Below are 19,600 nucleotides of genomic sequence, written 5' to 3'. Positions count from 1 at the left end.
TGCAGAGACTTGCCCAAGAACATACAGGTAGTGGCAAAGGTGAATTTTGAAGCCAGGGCGTTATCCGCTGCCTTTGAAACCACCCCCAAAAGCAGTGGCCTGGAGGTGGTTGGTGCCAGAACTACCCTCGAACAGTGCCTGGCCATATCCGCTCTTTGCACCCAACTGAAGGGAGGAGTTCTTTCCGTGCAATAATCGCTAACTCAACAGAGCCTTGGCAAGCCCTGCCTTTAATAACCCAGGTTGTCTGTTGCACCAGCCGGGCCTCATTGGCATGCAGGAACCATACGTTTTCCGGCCGGTTCCTGCGCAGCGCTCCGCATTGGAGCTCCTTTTGTCCAAGGCTGAAGCCCGGAGCCTCGGGCAAGCCGCTACCGGTCACTGCTCGGTGGTAGTGGCCGAGAGCCGAGCATCCCTTCTCAGGGGATGGTGCGGCTCACTACTGTGGCTGCCCCCAGCGAGCAGAGAGTCAGGGAGAACGTCCCTAAGGATACCCGCGAGCCCTCCAGGAGGCTCGAGGCGGCTCTGCAAGGAGCGCACGGGCGGAGCTGGAGTAGGAGGGGGAAGGTTTGAGGGGGAAGGGAGGGGGGAAGCAGGATGGGCGATTGGCCGGCACCAGCACGTGACCGTGGCTTGCAAGGCCACACGTGCTATCGGCCTCCCGGGTTGCAGACGGGCTCCGAGAGCCCGGCAGTTGGTGTGTGCGCGCGCGCGCCTGGGAATGTGAGTCTGTGTGTGAGGGAGCACGAGCGCCCACGTCTGTCTGTGCGCTGAGCGCTGCTGCTTGCTTTCTCCGTCGTAGCCGCTGTCTGCTAGAGCGTTTGCACTTCTACCGAGGTAAGCGAGATCCAGGGCTCTTTATTCCCATAAATTAGCTGCCGAGAATGAATGAATGAATGGGGTGGGGAAAGCTCGGGGCCAGGAGGCGAGCATTGTTCGCCTCACACTAGAAGAGTGCAATTTTGGCATTGGATGGAATGCAAAAATGCAATCAGGCCGGACTGTGGAATTCAATGCATTGGCTTCCCCTCTTTTTTTGCAAGCCCCCCTTCCCCCCATTCGAATGTAGCTTCAGGTGCAAAGCCAACTCCACCGCCCAGCTCAGCTTCCAGCGGAACCGGCTGCCTTTGTTGATAACAGGGATTGAGGGCTTTAACATTCCCAACAAGCTTGCAATGGAGTTAAAAATAACAGCCCGATCACGTTTGCGTCTTCCTGGGTGCCTTAATTGATTAAGATGGACTGAGGATTGTGCCCCCCCCCAAAAAAAAAAATTCCCCTGCCCGTGGCGGCAGATCAAAAGGCGATTCCTAATGGGGAGGGGGGGTGGACTTGCTGGGCATACAGGGATGGAATGTCACTTTTTGCATGATTCACTGCAAAGTGTATAGGGGCTGCGGGTGCTCCGGGAGACGTAAAGGTTTGGGGAGGCATGGGCTCCAGGACCGTGGCAAATGGAGAGAATGAGAGTAATGCTGAATTTGGAGTGTAACTGTGCAGAAGGAAAGGGGGGTGGGGAGTTAGTGACAGTTCGATTACCATAGGTCTTAAAGCCCAGCACCGATTAATCAAGCTTGGTACAGTGTTCTCAGTCGGTCAGCAAGCATTTCTTTACGCTTACTCTGTGCCGCACTGTGCTAAGCGCTGGGTATACAAAGAAAAAGCAAAAACCCAGTCCCTGCCTTCAAGGAACTCACATTCTAATGGACGAGAAAACATGTAGATGATTAGATCCATGAAAGAGTAGATAGTGCACCAGAGAGCTGCTTTTCATACTTTTATCCCCATTGAATGTTGGTGCTGGAGGAGAAGCTGGACATTCAAAGAGGGCTTTAATTTTTTTAAGGCAAAAATTTAATAATTTTTTTAAAGAAAAAAAAATAGAATATTGGTGCAGCCGAGCTAAATGAAAGTCTAGGGCTTTAGAAAAAATGATAAATATGGCAGAAGCAGTCACCAATAAATCGTAGGAAGGAAAATGCCTGCAGTGAATTGCAGAATATACCACTGGAATCTTCTTTGAGAAGATTTGGGGGAAAGCCTTACCTGAGGTTTGGTTTTTTCCCTCCTTTCTGGAGCTACATACACGGACAGTTCACTACTCCCTATCAATGCCTTTATAGGTTCCTTAGGAAAAGAAAAGCCAACATCTGAATTAAGGAGACTCAGACCTCCTTAATCCTCTGAATAGTATATTTCTAAAAGACTGTTTGGCTTCCATAAGAGGTCATCAAGCAGAGGTCTCTGGAAAAAGCTGGGGGAATCTGTCTTATGTTAGTTGATACTAAAATCAAGTACAAAGAACAGGTTGAGAATTGTACCAGTGACACCTTCTTTCCTCTACTCCATTTCCTTAAGCTCACAATAGAGGGGACATTCCTCTAGGAAGATATAAAAGTTCTTTGGGGTTTCACTTGGCTAATAACTTGTAGCATTTAAACTCATCTGATAGCCTCTAAATAGGAAGCAATTCTACTTATTGTCTTAATAAGGATTTTACTCCATCCCCAGATTTTTGAGAATAATACAATCAGAACATAACATAGTATGGGAGAGGGGGCAATGAGTACCTTTCTTCCAGATATTTGAGACAGTCTGATGCAAGTTCTCTATTTGCTTGAATATCCCCCCTGCACCCCTATCTTTCTCCCTTCCTTTTGCTATGATGATTTTTTTTAAACCCAGGAAATAATTTGATTTCCATTATTCTCCCAGTTTTCCAAATGCCTAGTTTCCAGTATGTTTATTTAAGGTGGCAAGATCAGGAAATAGAGGAAAGTAGAGCCCTCAATTTTGATAAGGAGATCAGACTTTATGGCTTTTGGTTTGATGGCACCATTGTTGGGAGCAAGCAACAACTTTTGACTGCTTCTGTGAGGAGGAAAAAACCAATTAGTTGCCATAAAACTTAACTGGAAAAACAATAAAGTGAAAATATAACAGATTACTAATGCAGTGAAATGTAGTTTGTTGACTCAGGTATAGAAAGATGGAACAAATTATCTTTAAAATTAACTTTCTCAGAATCACTGAATGGTAGAGAAGGAGAGAATCTTAGAGGATATTCTATTCAGGACCAGCTTCTTCATTTTGAAAATAAAGGATTCAATAGTACATAATAGCCCAAAGAATAGCAGCTTTAGATAATTAATTTATGCCCTAAGCTGGGTGGTTCTTTGACCTTTTGGACAAGGTTCTAGTCTCTGATCCACCAAAGGCCTGCCCTCCAGTGCTGCTTTTGAAAGTAGTAATAGTAGAAAGTCTTTTCTTTCTAGCATTTGTCCTCCATGAGTTGGGGTGGGGGGTAGGGGTGGGAGAAAGAAACGATGCCATAGATGAGAATTTACTCTTCCTGCCAAATTATTTCCCTTTTGGAGAAAATATGTAGCCACTTACATAAATAAATTAAGGGGCACCAAGTTGAGAATGATTCTGAGTCCCACTTTTAGATGCCACAGGTAGGAGGACAACACAGTAGAGGAAATCAATGGAGAAAAATTCTATAGGAAAACTAAGAAGATACTGAACATAGCACTTTCTTTTGGATAGGACTTGGAAGAGGATTGTACCAGAAGAGCTGCATCACTTATGGATCGACCTGTGTTTACTTTCGTTCTAGCTCTATTAAGGGATTCATACATGGGGCACGAAGGGTTGGCTCAAATGACCACCAGGGCTTCTTTCAACCTGGAGATTTGAGTCTAGGAGACTGACCATTTATTGCATTGGAGGCCCCCATAGAGGTAACTTGTACTGCTCAGAAGGAAGGTTTTAAGCCTCAGCTATGCTAGCAATGTGCTGGAGAGGAAACAAAGCCAGCAATCTAAGCCGCAGTCCTCTAAGCTCTTGGCTCCATGTCTCTGAGAAGTCTATAGAGGTTAGGTTCTGTTCTCCCCACCAGTAGATGGCGCTGCTGTCTCTGGGAATTCCACTAGGAGGTTTAAAAAGGGTAACTGACCAGCCTTAGTCCTGCAAAGCCGCCCTGTGCAATGTCCAGTAGATTTTTTTAAAAAGCTGTGTCAGCCCTCTGTTGGAAAGAATCACAAGGAGAATGCATCTGAAAGACTGAGCAGCATCTAACAAGTTGAAATAATGATGTCACAGAAGATGAATGATTGGTTGTTTCATTTGCTGTATCTTTTTTTGGGAGGGGGTAGGGAAAGGAGGTAGCAAATGATGATTAAATGTTCTTCTTACTGGAGTACTTTGCAGTCCTGCAGTTGGTTAATTGACCATGAGGTTAATATCATTACAGTGGATTTAATTGCAAATTTTGAATGCCTCTGCTTTTGGTTCTTTGTATAAAAGCTAATATGCAAATCTGAGCATGTCCCTGAAATATATATATATATATATATATATACATATATATATATATATATATTATACATATATGATTTGAGAATCTGAGCCTCGGCAAACATCTGAAGCCTAGGGAAGACCAAGAGGACCTGCCTCCTCTGAAAACAGGAAGTAACAATTGGGGAGGGGGTAGAATTTGTGACCTCATCATAGCAGGTATCCTTTGAAAAGGTAAAGAGGCCAGAGTGATACTGCCCACTTCCAGCCTGAAACTTCCAAGCTTGAACAATGACTTATTAACCTCATTAGATAGGGGGAAATTTTCAGTTCTTACCTTGCAAAACTCTCTAAGAACCCTATCATTTTGAAAGAGTTTGATAGAAGTATCCTTTAGGAGAGAGATGTCTAGGAGCAACCTCCCACTGGTGTTTGTCAAAGGACAAGGTCCCATATAGAACTCATCATAAAGGGACCAGCACTTAAACTACTGAGGTTTCAGACTGGCAGTGGGCACTGTCACTCTGACCTCTTTACCTTTTCCTGCCTTGGCATGGTGGATAGCGTATTGGACATTGGACTGGAATTCAGGAAGTTATGGATTCAATTCCTACTTCAGACACAGTTCCTGTATTATTTGATTTCATTCAGGCTTAATCTCTCATCTGTAGAATGGGGATGATGATAGTACCTCCTGCTTATAGTTACTATGAGGATCAAATAAGATAAGAATTATATAAATTGAGCAATTATTATTAAAAGTAAGATAATAGATTTTGATCTAGAAGTAACCTGAAGGAAACTGAGACCCAGAGAGCTGGGGTGTCCTTATCAAAAGTCATACTAGTAGTAACCAGTTGAGCTGGAATTTGTCTTTCTCCAAAACTTTTTCTAATTTTCTCTAATTAATTATATGACCTTGGGCATGTCACAATATTTCTGGATCTCAGTTTCCTTATATGTAAGTCAAAAGTATTGGACAAGTGGTATCTAAGGTCCCTTTTAGCTCTAATATTTTCAAGACCTTTGAGTCTCGAAATGACCCTGAGTCATTTCTAAGGCCTCTAGGAACTTCTCATTTAGAAGATATCCTGATAATGGGAACACAGAATTGTAAAACAGAAGAGTTTAACTTTTGTGTGTGTGTGTTGTGGGCCACTTTGTCAGTTTGTTGAAGCTTATTGACCCCTTCTTAGAATAATCTTGTTAAATGTAAGAGAAAAAATACATAGGATTACAAAGGAAACCAATTTTATAGGAATTCAGTTATTAGAATTTTTTTTTCTTCATAGATTCTAGATCAAGAATCTCTGACTTCTCAACCTCTCATATCTTTCAGCAAAAAGGAAAGAAATTAATGAAGGGGTGTTAGTAGAGATTATTTTGTCCCAAACTTGGTGACGTTATTTAAATATTTTATTTTAAAATGTTAAATAGGCATTTAATTTCTTCCTTTTCTACCTCCCAATGGAAAACGGGAAGAAAGAAAAGAAAACTTTTTAACAAAAAAGCATCATCAGACAAAAAAAAATGCCCACGTTGGCCATGTCCAAAATTGCCATACTCAGAGATATTTAAGTGTCTTCCTTGGATTAAGGTAATTGGGACATTTACCTACATCATTGGCATGATTGGAATCAAGGATATTGTGGTCAGTGGAGCAATTTTGGTGTCTCTCCAGGCAGTCTCCTTGTTTAAGAAAGGTCTAGCAAACTGGAACTAAAATCTGAACTTTCCTTAGATTTGATTCTCCATAGAAAGATTTTAAAACTAGAAGATTCCTAAGGATAATTACCTAATTTGTGGGAATTGTTAGATAGTCAAGGATATGAATGGCACATCAAATATGTGGGCTGGGTATATCAGTGTTCTGAAATCTTAGACTCAGGGACTCTTAGATGGAGAACCATATTCAAAGTTATTTCCATGGGCTTTTCCTTCTTTAGAATTCTTTGTTTCAATTGAAGTTCTTTATGAAGTTCTCATTTGGAAGGTGTCCATCCTAAAGATATGGATATGAATACAGAAAGGCTTTAAGATTTCATTAGGATATCAAACTCCCTCCAATGCAGATGGAACCCATCTATAATTTAGTAGATAAACCCTAGGAAGCTGCCTGAGGGGCACAGAGTTAAATGAATTGCCCAAGGTCATATAACTGGTGAATATTCACTCCCATTCCATGGTGATCCTGCTGATGCTATACATATGGAATTCCATTTTAGTCTTGACTATCCTCTGTTACTCCAGTACTCTTTGAGCACTAACTCCTTACTAATTCTGGTCTTTGCCTCATTGCAGCATCTAGTCCATCAGTCCCTTCTAGTTTATCAGCTCCTTCCTGATTTACCATATTTCCCTTTACCAAGTGTGGATTCCTTTGTAAGCCACTTTGATGTCCTTACTAACACTCTGGGATTCCTCTTTCCTTTGTTCTGTTTAACCTGCTATTCTATTCCCCACCCCCCACCCCCATCCTGTAACTTTCTCTGATTTTCCCTCCAAGATTACTTAGTGATGTGGAGGGGGGGGGGTAGTCTGGAAGCCAATCCCATTGCAAATCCAAGCAATCTAGTTTTAACTAGGACAAATGGTGCTTTGTGATTAATTATTCTATTCATTTTTAGTTTATTTCTTATTGCTTTCCCAGGGGCAGCTTTCATACTCCCAGGCTGCCACTTACTTTGCAAAAGAATTTACCTTCTACTTACCTGAGAAGATGGAGACCACTTTCCTATTCCTGTTAATGACACCACCATTTTCCCATTGCAGAAGGCTCAAACCTGTTATATTTGACATTTTCTTTTTCTTTTTTTTTTGCTTGACTTCTATCTTTCATTCTGTGAAGATGGTGATATTCCATGACTCATAACCCCATAACTGGCATTAGAGTGATGGCCCTTTGTTTCAGGGGGAAACTTGAGAGTTATTAAAAACTCTGAACAGTTTCCTAAAAGCAATCCAGCTTGCTCTCCTCCTATTTTTTAGGCAACTTTTTTTTTTTTTACTTTTCCTGAACACACAAACTATTGTCAGGTTGTATTTATTTTAACTCTGCAGTCTCTCTTTTCTTCCCTCTTTTATCCTATCCTTTGCATTTCCATTGACACTGTGGCTTCTGACCTCATGCTACCTCTCCTGGACTTTGTAGTAGTATTCTACCTGATCTCCCTCTCTCCTTTTTCACCTACCTCTAACCAATCCTAATTAATTTTGCCAGAATGATTAAAATAAAAAAAAAATGATTGAAAAAACCACAATTATTTCACCCTGCTGCTCGATGACTCCTAATTTCATTACCACCACCACCATCACCACCATCATCATCATCATCACAATTTAAAAGTTTAAGGTTTACAAAATGCTTTTATTCATATCATCCTCTGATCTAGGTAAGGAACTCAGGGGATGAGCTCATTAATTGCGTTTTAAGGTCCTTTATGATTTGGCCTCAACCAACCTCTCCACACTTATATTTTATTATCTTCTTTTTAAAACATGCAACTTAGCTGGAGTAGAATGTTTCAAGTTTCTCAAGCATGTCCCCTAACTTTCTTGCCACATTATCTTTTATTACACTGTTCTTTCCAAAATGTGCTTTCTTCATTGTCCTGTGAAGGCAACTTCATCATAGGCATCTTTCCACTGCCATAGTAAATGGGTAGGCTTGTTCAGCTTGAGCCTATAGAACCAATTTAGGATTAATGGATACAGTTTGCAGAGATGAAGACTCACGCTCAATGTACAAGAGAAAAAATCCTTCCCAACAATTAGAATTGATTAAAAGAGAAAACTGATTGCTTAGGTACTAAGAGGCTCATTCTTTAGGCAATCATTTAACCTATATTTGCCTCAATTTTCTCCACTGTAAAATGGGGATATTTATAGCATCTACCCTAAAGGTTTGTTGTGAGGATCATGTAAGATAATATTCATAAAGCACTTAGCACAGTGCCCCACACAATAATAGGCACTATAAAAATGCTTTTTTCCTCCTTCCCTTCCTTCCTCCCACTTATCATGAAAGTGATAAAGGGAATTCTTGTTTGGGTAGCAACAGGACTAGATAATCTCTGAGATCTCTTCCACAATGAGCTTTTGGGAACTCCTACCCATCATTCAGAGATTCAGTTCTAAATGTTATTTCCTCAATGAAGACTTCTCCCTTTGTTCCTCTTTATTTCTACCTTAGCCAGAAGTCATCTTGCCATCCTCTGAAGTCCTATAGCATTTTCTTTATGATTCTTATAATTCTTTTATACCCTACCTTTTATTAGTTATTTTTGTACATGTCTTCCCTTTGTTGCTAAGATCCCTGAGAGCAAGAATGAGGCCGTATTCTATTGTGTATCCTTTATATATTCCAGTATGGTACCTGGCTTGTACCTGAATATTTATTGAGTCAGTGATTGTTTAGACTCTTTAGTTCACTTTCTTTATCCTATAAAAGAAGAAACTTAGATCCAGCATTCTAGAATGACTAGCCTAAACTCAAGCAGATGATTTAGTCCAGTCTAATAGTTTTCCCTCTTGTTCTGCACAATTTTATATTTTATTCTCAACATATTATAATGGAAGTTGCACTAGACCTGGAGTAAAAATACTTTGTTTTAAGTCTAGACTACAGTATTTATTAGCTATGTGATTTTAGCTAAAGTATATAATTTATAGAAGCATATAAACCTGAGATTTTAATCTCTAATGGTTGCTGAGAGTTTGTGTGAGGACCAAATTAGACAATGTATCCAAAATCCATTTATATGCACAGTGCTACTTTTATAGCAACAAGATATATAGCTTGTGAGACATCGTGTCCATTAGCCTTGGTCTTCAACAATTTCCCTTCATGTAACAGCTTGAGAACCCTAGAGTTAATAGCTTGACCCTGGAAACAGACTCTAAATTCATACTTCTTTTTGTAGTATACCTGTTTTATAAAGTGCCATTGGGTAACATTTTTCTCTTTTGAGTATTATTTCCTTATTCAGAACCCTTATTTAGGGTTCTCTGTGGGAAAATGCCCCGCCCTACTAAGAAGTAATTGATACATTTTAATTTAGGCTAATATAAGCCATTGAAGTCTAGAATAATTTTAATGATATAATTCATTAAAGTATAACTTTGCATCAGAATCCCTTGATTTTTTTTTAATCTTGGTTTTCTCATGTCTAGTACCATTAGCCACTTCTCTAATGACTTCAAGTAACTTCCCAACTAGACTTCTTGACCAGAGAGAGGCACCTTCTTTCTTCAGATTTAGAATATTGCCTCAATAGAACAAAAATGCTCCCTTCTAAGAGTTCTCAAAGGAATTGGTATTTGGAAAACACTTGTCAATGAATGAAGAAGTGACATGGATATGGATTCTGTGAGGTTCCAGTCTTTCAGTGGATTCCTGCTTAGAACAGAACATCCACATTCTTCATTCTGTGTAATTCTTGCCAAGTCTCTTCCACAGAATAACCTCTCTAACATACTAGCAGTTTTTATTATTTCATGAATGTAGGTGTAACCATTGAGTTTTCCATCATTAATGCACCCCTCCAATTTCTTGACATGTGCCTACCTTACCTCTTTTTTCCAGGCATAAATGATATGAGTGGGTTGAACTGGATGGTCTCTGAGTGTCTTTCCAAGCCTGAAATTTTATGAAATCCTATTTTATATGCTCCAGAAATATTGGCCCCTTGGGGATTATTTATGAGTCTTCTTTGCTACCTGTGGCCAAACAGAACATATCCTTTTTAACATTGGTACTTGAAAGTTCCCCTGAGGAACAAGTTGTTCTGAGTGGTGGATATTCCATATAGCATATGTGCCATAAGTAGATTAGGTGGGTCAGTTCCTTGAATAGGCATTTCCTTTTGTTTTCCAGCATCTGGTTCAGCATGCAAGAAGAAGCAAGGAGTGAGAAAAAGCAGAACTAATGGGCCATAAGGATGTAAGCGTGTTTGAAGGCTGCCTTACATACCACTCCAGGGTAAGGACAACTCTTGCCACCACTAAAACAACAACGACAACAAAAACCCCTTTGTTTTTACTACCTTCTTGTTGGTAGATGGTCACTGTCTCACTTTGAGTTGGTGTTCCCCAGATGATCAAAAAAGCTGAGAGTTGTTGGGTTTTTTATGGCCCTGAATGATAGTGCATTGTTTAAGTTCCAGTACATCAGATGTATCAGGAAACATGAGCAGAAATGTTTGAGCAAAGGAAGTCTTGGTGTGACATCTAATCTGGTGATATAAATTTCTCACCCATCACCAAAAATTGCTTTTCATTAACTAGTATATGTAGGATGTAGATAGGCATTAGAAGGGAAAGACAAGGGGGCAGCTAGGTGGTTCAGTGGTTTAAGAGTTAGGTACAGAGACAGGAGGTCCCAGGTTCAAATCTGACCTCAGACACTTCCTAGCTATGTGACTCTGGGCAAGTCACTTAACCCCCATTGCCTAGCCTTTACCACTCTTCTGCCTTGGAAACAATATCTAAGATGGAAGCTAGTAAGTGCAGAAGGTGTTCTATGAACTCTTTCAACGTGTATTTTACCCCCTTGTTCAAGAACATCAGGACAGTTTTCTTGGATAATGTCTTGTAGTATTATGTCAAGATTTCTGTTTATTTCTGGGTTTTCAGATAGACCAATGATTCTCAAATTGTCTCTTTGTGATTGGTTTTCCTGATCTGTCATATTGTCAGTGAGATATTTTATGTTTTCTTCTATTTTGTCAGTCTTTTGACTTTGCTTTATTAATTCTTGCTGTTTTGCAAGATCATTGGCTTCTATTTGTCCATATCTGGTCTTTAAGGCCTTGTTTTTTGCTATAAACTTTTGATTTTCCTTTTTGGTTTGGTCTATCCTGCTTTTTGTGGCTTCCAGCTGTTTCTCCAATTGAGAATTCTTGTCCTTTAAACTGTTATTTTCTTTTTGAACTATTTCCCACTTCTCTTGCCAGAAGACTTCTATCTTTTTGATAAGCTCCAATTTAAATTCGTCAAGAGCTTGTGGCCAATTTCCATTTTTTGGAAGGTTTTAGCACATTTATTTGTATTTCCTCTTCTATTTCCTCTGTAGTCTCGATTTTTCCTCCATAAAAAATATCCAGGGTTAACCCCTTCTTCTTCTTTTTCTTGGTGTTGGGAAGTTGTTCCTAGGCACTTTTTGCCATCACTATGGTGGTTTTTTCTTCCCTTTCCAGTCAGAAATCTGAGTGAGGAGGGCAGGTTCTCTGTGTATGGAGCTAAGGAGCAAGGATTTTGCCTGAGGCCAGCTCTCAAGTCTCTGCAGCTTCTACTGTTTGCTGCCCTTCACTGTACTATCTCCCTGTGGGCGCCCACAGTCTGCGCTCTTCAGCCTGCTGGGGTTTCAGGTTTAGCTGCTCTCAGGGGTAGGTCTTTGGTGGTCTTAGTCAGCTGCCAAGGACCTAGAGGTGCCCCTCACTCTCTCTAGAGGTGCCCCTCGCTCACTCACTGATTTGATTCTAGTGCATGCTGGCTCTGTAGGTGGGGTGGGGGAGGGTAGATCAGCTCACATTTTGGTGGAAGCTTTTTCACCCCCTTATGGTGTGGAAATGCCCAAATCCCATATACCATCAATGCTGCGCCCTACTGTAGAGTCCCTTTGTTCATATGAATTTGGGTTTTTTTGACTTTTTGAGGTAGTCTATATCGGTAGTGGTGAGGAGAGGAAGAGCCCTGCGTCTAGACTGCCACCATGTTGACCTGGAAATACTAAGATGGAAGGTAAAGGGTTTCTTTTTTTTTTAAGGAAGGAATAAGAATAGAAACTTGATGTAGGTTCCCTCTGGGGGAGTTCGACATATTTGGAAGTGAATCATGCCTCAGAGTGTTCCAGGGGATGTTATAAAGACTGGGCAGGGTTTGGTAAGGACAAATCCATCTCTGTACCACATAATTTGCAATTTATCCTACATTAATCACTTTATTCAGAAAAGAAATAATTTGCCAAATGAACAAGTATTCTAGAATTGGTGGCAATAGTTTTAAGTAATAGATTCTCATTTTTGTTGGTTCAGCTGTCTCTTAGGCAAGTAGAAAAGGAGAATCTTTCTAACTCTTCTTCATCATTCATGATTTGGTTCTGCTCCCTGACATTTCATGAGAGAGAAAGGCCAACAAGTACTTGGTAGTAGACCCCTTGATGCAATCTTAGGAGAGGACCCGGACAAGAGTGGCACAGGATGGGCAGGTTTAGAAGGATTGCAATCTGAATTTTTGCAGGGAACATCCACATTGATGAGATCACACATCTATTAGAGTATATTCACAGTCCCTGGTGAAGAGTTGTCTCACTAAAAGCAATGGGGGTTTTTATTGAAGATTACTTAGGCCTGTGGGAGGATTTCATTACCTTTACACATCCTTCTTTGAATTCTGGCAGAAGATACAGATGGGGAGGAGCAGAGAAAGAGGCAACATCTGTTTGAGAGCTTCAGCTTCTATGGTTTGGGCGCAAAACTGACTCCTTGAAGAGAAAATGGGAAATTCATTAAAAAGCCCCGGAGAATGCCTCTTTCCATGATTAGAAATGAGGAGTAGAAGGGAGTGAGATGTTCATTTAGCAAAGACATCAACTCCTGCTGGGTTGTTGTAGCCAGTAATGTGGCGGCACCTGGGCCAAATCTAGCTCCCCATCCCACAGCCGAGGAGAGGGACGACACAGTGCAATGTTGAGCGCTACACTCGCTTATCAGCCTGCGGCTCGGGAATGCAGAAAACTCACCAAACTCGCCAGGACAGTTAGAAGCTCTGGGTCTCTGGAGAGTCCCACAAATGTGCATTATTATAGCTCTGGGTGGAAGTGCACGTGTTCAGAGAAGCAGTCCTCTAAACTCCCAGCTGCAGAACTCAGCGTGGCAGGCAGGGAAGGAGAGTCAAGGCTGGCCGTGTGGATTGAGACAAATTAGAGCTTAGCACCTGGGAGCTTGCTAAAGAAAGGACCCTGCTCTGCCAGCTTTTGTCATGAAAGTTGGGCATGATGGCTCTTTTTTCCCCTCTTTCTTCTTTGGTGGCTCCCATTTCTCTGGGAGTTTTAAAAATAGCCAAGAATTACAGAGTATCAGACAGGAATACTAAGAGTGATACTCTTTATCTTTTCAAATTCTTTACAATTCTCTCTTTGTAGGAGTGGCTCTTACAGGGAAGCTGTTCCCAAGTCATGTAGCAAGGGCTTAATAGTTGTCAAATGCAGCAAAGAAAGCCACAGGGCCCTTGGGACCATACGGGTGATTCAGTAATCCCCTTCTGAGCACTGGAGTAGGAAAAAGTATAATTCTGGCCCTGAGGTTATATATGACCGTATAGGAATGATCTAACCCCACTTAGTGCTTCAGTGTACCAATCTGTAAAAGGGACACAGGAGTATCTACTTGGAATAATTGAGATCATAACTAATAATACTAGATACATAGTAGCTGTGTATTAGTACATATACAGTATACACAGTAATTAATATAGTATACATAGTAATTAATAACATAAAATAACAAAAAATTAATATACTATACATAGTAAAGTAATATAATTTTATTTTATTTCAATGACAAATTTATACATAAGTTTTCCAAAGTTATATGATTCATGATGGCTCCCTGCTTCCTCCCAGAGTTGACAAGCAATTCCACTGGGTTATATATGTATTATCTCTCAAAACCTGTTTCCATTTAACCTAATATTCCAACTGGTATACTTATTAACGAATACTCACATAAAATGTTTTCTAAACTGTTAAGAAATACGGTCTGTTAAATCACATTCCCAAGAACAAGATGGGTTAGCACAACCCATTTTTTGTGGCATCAGCTGAGCAAACTGGGAGATAGAGAAGAAGGAAAGGAAACTTCCCTTTGTTAGAAGTGTTGCAGAGGTATTAGGCTGCATTACACTTTAAAACAAAGTCAATATTGTGATCCATGGGCATCCTTATGTATGTAGGAGTAGCCTTTCTTATTTGAGTTTGACACCACGCTGATGGAGGTATTGCTATTCAGGGATCAGTGGGACTAGATGGCTTCTGAATCCATTCCACCTGAGATCATTAATTCTATAATTCAGTTCTTGTGATAGTTAAACAAAACAGTCTAATTTTAAAATGAAAATGGTGAAATGTAGCTGTGTGATGATTTTGAGACCATTATTTAATAGCTATTTGGCAACAACTACTTTGTCAGATTTAAAGAATGAATGCTGTGTATCTCAAAGAAAAGCTGCCATGTGAGCCAGAGAAACAGCAAATACTGAAAGGAATTGTTTTTGGAGCTAGAGGGTTAAGACATATTTTTCCACATTTTAGTACAATCCCTGGTGGCCAGGTCAGGGGCAAATGGGAAGAGGGACCTCTTTGGTTCTCCAAGTGCCCTTTCTCTAGTAGAACCAGAAGTTTATGGATGGGAACAAAACCTATTCTTGAACTCAGGGAATAGGGTGAGGGGAAAAGGTGGTTCATCTTAGATTTTGCCAACATTTTCATTCATCAACTCAGAAATTTTAGAAATGTAGTATGATTATTGTATAGTAGAGTTTCCTAAATCTTCTCTGACCAGTGTATAGAGAGACAGCCCATTTTGAACTAGTCAGAGAAGATTAACATCTGTTTTTTTTCCTCAACCATTTTAGTTTTCTGTTTTGGGTAGATCTTTAGTTTTGATACTCACCTATTTAGAAATTCATGTTTTTCTGTTGACTAGCAAACCAGATAGGCCACTCCAAAGCAATAGAAACTTTTCATCATCTTCTGTGAAGCCAGATGGCTACCAGAATTCTGAAGAGCCTTTGAGATGAATGTATTTTTTGTTATGAGCCTCAGCTAAGCAAACTCTAAATACCAAGGTTCTATGGAATAAATGATAGAACCAAGTTTAATACATTTCTCTCAATCATTTCGGATGCTTAGAGAGGATTTTCAAAAAAATAATATTTTATTTTCCTCCTATTACATGCAAAAGAAATGTTTGACATTCTTTAAAAATTTTTTGAGATCCAAATTCTTCTTCATTCTTCTCACTCTCCCTCCCTTCCTGCTCCCTCTTCTCCCTGAGATGGTAAACTATCTGATATAGATTTTACTTATGAGTTCATTTAAAACATTTTTCCATATTAGTCAATTGGGGGAAGAGATCTCAAATAAAAAGAAGGAAGAAAGAAAATGAAACATATTATGTGTCAGGCTGCATTCAGGCTCCATCAGTTCTTTCTCAGAGGGCATATTGCATTTTTCATTATCAGTCTCTGGGATTGTCATGATCTCTGCATTGTTGAGAATAACTAGGTCATTCACAGTTGTTCATCAAGAAATATTGCTGTCTTTGTGTACAATGTTCTAGTTCTGCCTACTTCACTTGGCCTCAGTTCAGGTTAGTCTTTTGAGATTTTTGTAAAATCATCCTACTTGCCAATTCTTACAGTATTCCGTAACTACCATATACCACAACTTGTTCAGTCATTCCCCTGATGAACAATCCCTCATTTTTGGAGGTGTTTTAGTGGATGTTGTAGCAAGTAGGGTTTTTTCCCTCTGGAATAAGACATTTTTTCCTAGAGTACAGGGTTGGTATCCCATGTTGTATAAGTCCTTTACTAATTTCCTCCCATCTCATGCATGAAAATTACTTTGTATCCAGTTTAGCTTATTTGTACTTTTAATTTACTTTTCTGGAAATATGTTCTAAACCTCATGTAAGCCTCTTGAGGGTTGGACAGGTTTGTTTTTGTTTTTGTTTTTGTTTTGTCTTCGTATCCCATAGACTACCATAGTGCCTTGTACATTGTAGGAGATTAATGCATTTTTTTCAATTTAAGTGAAATTTAGGTGCTAAATAAATCCTTGTTTGCTAGTTGATTTATGCTAAACTTATATTTCTGTAAACTTGTGCTCTATGTATTTGGTTGCCTAGATGTTAGCATAAAGCTTTGATTTAGGGGGAAATCCATTTAGGACAGGAATTCTTAAACCAAGGTTCCTGGATAGATTTCAAGGGATTAATGCATTTAGGTGGGGAAAAAATTATGTCTACTTTTCACTAACCTGTAACTAAAAATTTAGCATTTTTCCATGTATATGTATACATACACATAAATATGTATACACATATATGTATATATTCATATACATGAAAATGTTAAATTTTAGTTCCAGGTGAGTAAAATGTAAAGATATAAAAATTTTCTCATCCAAGTTAATAATCTTTTGATATCTATTCATAGATCTCAGGTTATGTATATCTATGCTTCTATCTATCCATCCATTCATCTATCCATAAATTTCCAAAGAAGTCCATGACAAAAAAAAGGGTAAGAAGGCCTTATCTGCAAGGAAGCTTAGTTGATTTGTTCATCTAACTGTTTTTTTTTTTTAATATTCAATGCCTTCTTAACTCTTACAGAGGAATTTCTTGTTGTTCCCTTGATATTTATCTGTTCCTGGCTTAGTGTCTGTATTTTAATAGAATTTAAATGTACAGTAACACCTCCTTTATTTGGCACCATTGGAGGGTGTAATGTTCCAGTGTGAATAAATTTTCCAAGTAACTGGAGCTTATCTTTAAATTTCTCAACTTTAAAATAATTTTAAGCCCTTGAGTTAGAGATCTTTTCTACAATAAATTGCATATTTTCTGCTGTGCTGAGTTCTCGTTTTTGCTTGTGTGCCTTGTCACTTGTTTTCTTTCTTGTCACTTCTTGCTAGCTGCTGTTAGTGGCCTTGCCTTTAGAGTCTTCCTTTCCTTTTAAGATTTGTTGTTTTTAACCTAGATTTCTTTAAGAAAATAAGTAACTATGCCTGGAAGAATTGCATCTTTAAAATATTGTCTAGCATTTTTAAGAGGAATTTCTCTTTCTATCTCTTGTTGCTGAACTTTGTCAGTAATATATAGAAATGTTAATGATTTATGTGGATTTATTTTGTAACCTGCAACTTTGCTAAAGTTATTATTTCAATTAGTTTTTCATTTGATTCTCTAGGATCCCTAAGTGTACCATCATATCATCCATAAAGAGAGATAGTTTAATTTCCTTCTTGCTTATTTTAATTCCTTATATTTCTTTTTCTATTGCTAAAGCTAGAATTTCTAAACAATATTAAATACTTACTAGTGGTGAAAATGGGCATCCTTGCTTCATTCTTGATCTTAGTGGGAACATCTTAAAAAATAAGAGTAAATGGGCTCCTCGTCAAGGTTTGAGTGTTTACTATGAACAAAATGCCTGAGCTTCCATGCTAGGACTTGGGGAAATCTACAAAATGCTCCAAATCTGGACCAAACTTTCCCCTTCATGCTGGTTTATATGCCTTTATTAATTTTACCTGTTTTCTGAAAGAAATGGTTTTATTGTTAATGTAGTCTTTTCAAAGTTTCTTTTGTAAAACCTGAAGTTTTTGTATTTTTTTTCTTTTCTTTTTCTTCATACATAAGCTTTGTAGTCTAGAGTGGAAATGATGATGCCCATCATTGTGAAAGTCAAATGTGTTTGTGACTTTATATAAACATTCGATTGTACTGTAAAACTTGTACAGATACTTGATCTCAATAAAGAAATCACTTTGAATAATTTGAAAAAAAAATTAGCATGGTCTAGGATGGCATCTTTAGGAAGACAATGACAATAAAAATGATGAAAACAGAGTAGTGATGATAAACATGAATACAATATTAATTTGGATTGAAAGATGCTTAATTTTTTCTACCTGGTAAATATATTTTAATATAGTAATTGTGTAACTTTTTTGTGTGTTTAACATAAATTTACAACTACTTTAGAGGTCATCTAGCTTAGACTCCTTATTTTATATATAAAGAAACAGATGCCCAGAGTGTTTGGTAACATATATGAGACCCCACAAGTATAATGATGGATCTGAGACTTCAACTCAAATCTTCTGGTTACACATCTGACATTCTATTAAAAACGGTCCCCCTCCATTAACAGAAATGTATATTTTTTCCTTCCCACTTTCCTCCCATTGAGAAATAAAGAAAAATAAAACCCTTGTAATAGATATCCAGAATCGAGGAAAACAAATTTCCACATTGGCCAGGCTACAAAATAGATTGCATTCTGTTTCATGGGTCCATCAGCTTCAGAAGATGAGTAGGTTGCTTCATCATTGGTTCTCTGAAACTGGTTTATTATTTCCTTGATCAGAATTCCGAATTCTTTCAAAGTTCTTTGTCTTCACAATATTGTCACTGGACAAAATGTTTTCCTGGTTTTGTTCACTTTACTCTGTGTCACATCATACAAGTCTTCCCAGATTTCTCCAAAACTGTCTTCTTAATTTTTCCTGGAACATTAGTATTTCATTTAATTCATATTACACAGTTTGTTCAGCTATTCCCCAATGAACAAATATTGCCCTAATTTTCAATTCTTTGCCACTAGGGAAAGAAAGCTTTACAAATTTGTGTACGTAGGGACCCTTTTCCTCTTTCTTTGATTGGCTTGAGGAATAGACCTGCTAGTGGCATCTCTGCCTCAACACTTTAGGAAATTAGGAGACCTTAGTTCCAAACTGCTTTCTATAATATCAGCTTCAATTCACTGCTTCCGCAGCAGGACATTCATTCACATGCCCGCTGAAGCTGGCCCTCTTTTCCAATATTTCTCTCCTACCTCATGAGCCTCTGTATTTCCTTTCAAGAGGATCTTCCTTGAATATATATGGAGCACTATGTGTGAGGGGAACCGTCTTAACCAGTGCATTATTTGTCTGCTCAGTTCTTTTTGCTCCTTGGTTCTTGCCTGTCTTCTACATCCTTAGGATTTTTAGATGATTGAAGTATTTTATAAGAGTGTGTCTACCTCTGTAGAGACATAGAGCCTTGTTTTGAAAAGGAGACACGGGTTTAATCCCGCCACACCCGCAATGGCACAAATCTGAGTGTGTGACCCTGGGCAAATCACTTAATCTCTCAGTGTCCCAGCCAGCCCTACTGGACTCAGTCTTCACTGAGAGGAGTTCCCTTCCTGGGAGCTCTCTACACTGATGAAATTGCAGCTCAGGGACATTTCCCACCAACGAAAATGGTGCTCATGGAAGCATTTTCTAGGTGAGCTAAAGGGCAGCTTCTCAGATAACCTACTTGTATAGAACCCCAATCTGTGACCCAGAATTTCCTTCTTGCTAGTTTTTTGGTTTACCAATCTCCTTGTTTGGCCTATTAATACTGGCACTGTACACTCCTTACAAGGAGACCCCAGATGGTCAGGAACTGAATTTCCTCCTGGGCCCTGCTTCCTGCGTGAACTTGGCAGCTTAAGGAAACAGAGCTTGTTAAAGTGCTGAACT

At 39.1% G+C, this 19,600-nt stretch overlaps 1 protein-coding gene across 4 annotated transcripts in view; it reads left to right on the top strand.

Moving 5' to 3' along the window:
* TMEM108 (transmembrane protein 108) overlaps positions 1 to 19,600 on the top strand; it is a 414,040-nt gene that overhangs the window by 20,527 nt on the left and 373,913 nt on the right. The window contains exons 1-2 of one of the 4 annotated variants that reach the window (XM_056800231.1): positions 300 to 837; positions 10,175 to 10,279. The gene's annotated coding sequence lies outside the window, so the exon portion shown is untranslated. Of the gene's footprint in view, positions 1 to 299; positions 838 to 10,174; positions 10,280 to 19,600 lie in introns of those variants that run through there. The other 3 variants (XM_056800234.1, XM_056800233.1, XM_056800232.1) reach the window with 3 other exon arrangements.

This window comes from Monodelphis domestica, chromosome 5 (assembly GCF_027887165.1).
Source record: "Monodelphis domestica isolate mMonDom1 chromosome 5, mMonDom1.pri, whole genome shotgun sequence".
NCBI classification, from domain to species: domain Eukaryota; kingdom Metazoa; phylum Chordata; class Mammalia; order Didelphimorphia; family Didelphidae; genus Monodelphis; species Monodelphis domestica.
This window is presented reverse-complemented; position numbering and strand designations above follow the sequence as displayed.